This window comes from Arachis duranensis, chromosome 10 (assembly GCF_000817695.3).
Source record: "Arachis duranensis cultivar V14167 chromosome 10, aradu.V14167.gnm2.J7QH, whole genome shotgun sequence".
Classification (NCBI taxonomy): Eukaryota; Viridiplantae; Streptophyta; class Magnoliopsida; order Fabales; family Fabaceae; genus Arachis; species Arachis duranensis.
The window spans coordinates 56373074-56375832 of record NC_029781.3 but is presented as its reverse complement, the minus strand read 5'-3'; positions in this window follow the sequence as shown (position 1 = coordinate 56375832).

The following is a 2759-nucleotide window of genomic DNA, read 5'->3' as shown; positions in this document are numbered from 1 at the left end:
TTCGCAAGCTTTCTTTTTCACTGCTTTTTCTTGCTTCAAGAATCAATTTCATGATTTTTCAGATTATCAATAACATTTCTCTTTGTTCATCATTCATTCAAGAGCCAACAATTTTAACATTCATAAACAACAATATCAAAAGGCATATGCACTGTTCAATCATTCATTTAGAAAACAAAAAGTATTGTCACCACATCAATATAATTAAATTAAATTCAAGGATAAATTCGAAATTCATGTACTTCTTGTTCTTTTGAATTAAAACATTTTTCATTTAAGAGAGGTGAAGGATTAATGGATTTTATTTATAGCTTTAAGGCATGGTTACATACTAATGATCATGAAGTAGAGACACAAAACATAAATGAACATATAACATGAATAAAAACGAAAAAAAGAAGAATAAGAATCAAGGAAGGAGTCCACCTTAGTGGCGTCTTCTTCTTGAAGGACCAACAATGTCCTTAAGCTCTTTTATGTCCCTTCCTTGCCTTTGTTGCTCCTCCCTCATTGCTCTTTGGTCTTCTCTTATTTCATGGAGAATGATGGAGTGCTCATGATGTTCCACCCTTAATTGTTCCACACTGTGGCTCAAATCTTCTAAGGAGGTGTTGAGTTGCTCCCAATAGTTGTTGGGAGGAAAGTGCATCCCTTGAGGCATCTCAGGGATTTCTTGATGATGAGCTTCCTCATGCATCTCTTGAGAACCGTGAGGGATCTCTCTTGCTTGCTCCATCCTCTTCTTGGTGATGGGCTTATCCTCTTCAATGGGGATGTCTCCTTCTATGATAACTCCAGCTGAGTAACATAGATGGCAAATAAGGTGAGGGAAAGCTAGCCGTGCCATATTGGAGGACTTGTGGGCTATTTTGTAGATTTCATTGGAGATGACCTCATGAACTTCTACTTCCTCTCTAATCATGATGCTGTGAATCATGATGGCCCGATCCACAGTAACTTCAGATCGGTTGCTAGTAGGAATGATGGAGCGTTGTATGAACTCCAACCATCCTCTAGCCACAGGCTTGAGATCTAGTCTTCTTAGTTGGACTGGCTTGCCTTTGGAGTCTCTCTTCCACTGAGCTCCTTCCATACATATGTCCATTAGGACTTGGTCCAACCTTTGATTAAAGTTGACCCTTCTAGTATAGGGGCGTTCATCTCCTTGCACCATGGGCAAGTGGAATGCCAACCTCACATTTTCTGGACTAAAATCTAAGTATTTCCCCCGAACCATTGTGAGATAATTCTTTGGATTCGGGTTCATACTTTGATCATGGTTCCTAGTGATCCATGCATTGGCATAGAACTCTTGAACCATTATGGTTCCGACTTGTTGCATGGGGTTGGTTAGGGCTTCCCAACCTCTTCTTCGGATCTCATGTCGGATTTCCGGATACTCATTCTTTTTGAGCTTGAAAGGGACCTCGGGGATCACCTTCTTCTTTGCCACAACATCATAGAAGTGGTCTTGATGGCTCTTGGAGATGAATCTTTCCATCTCCCATGACTCGGAGGTGGAAGCTTTTGTCTTCCCTTTTCCTTTTCTAGAGGATACTTCGGCCTTAGGTGCCATTGATGGTAATGGAAAAACAAAAAGCTTATGCTTTTACCACACCAAACTTAAACTCTTGCTCGTCCTCGAGCAAAAGAAGAAAGAAGAAGAAGAAAAGAAGAAGAAGAAGAAGAAGAAGAGAATATGGTAGAGAGGGAGAGATGTAGGTTCGGCCAAGTGGAAGAAGAGAAGGTTGTGTTTTGTGAAAATGAAGTAGAAGGGAAGGGTATTTATAGGGAGAGGGGAGGGAGTTAGTTCGGCTTTTTAGGGTGGGAATGGGTGGGAAAATGGTTTTGAATTTTTGAGGGTAGGTGGGGTTTATGGGGAAGAGTGGATGGATGTGAGTGGTGAAGGGGGTAATTGGGAAGAGGAATTGAGGTGATTGGTGAAGAGTGTTGGGAAGTGTGACATGGGGAAGAGTAATCACAAAAATATGATTAGGAGGTAAGGTGGGAATATAGTAGGTGGGGATCCTGTGAGGTCCACAGATCCTGAGGTGATCCTGTGGGGTCCACAGATCCTGAGGTGTCAAGGAATTCCATCCCTGCACCAAATAGGCATGTAAAATGCCTTTGCACACCATTCTGGCGTTTAAACGCCCATTGGTGCACTAAGCATGTTTCTGGTGTTGAACGCCAGTTTCATGCTTGTTACTGGCGTTCAGCGCCAGCTTTTCTTCTCTAGGCACATTCCTGGCGTTCAGCGCCAGAATGTTGCTTGTTTCTGGCGTTTGGTGCCAGAATGATGCTCTGTTCTGGCGTTGAACGCCGGCCAGATGCATCTTACTGGCGTTGAACGCCAGTCTGTGCGTCCTCCAGGGTGTGAATTTTTTTCTTCTGCTATTTTTGATTCTGTTTTTAATTTTTATGAATTTTTCGTGACTCCTCATGATCATGTACCTAATAAAACACAAAATAACAATAAAATAAAAATTAGATAAATAAAATTGGGTTGCCTCCCAACAAGCACTTCTTTAATGTCAATGGCTTGACAGTGGCTCTCATGGAGCCACAAGGTGATCAGGTCAATGTTGTATAGTCCCAACAACAAACTTAGAGTTTGGATATGGGATCTTAACACCAAACTTAGTGTTTGACTGTGACCTCCCAACACCAAACTTAGAGTTTGACTGTGGGGGCTCTTCTTGACTCTGAACTGAGAGAAGCTCTTCATGCTTACTCTCTTTTGTCACAGAGGGATGGCC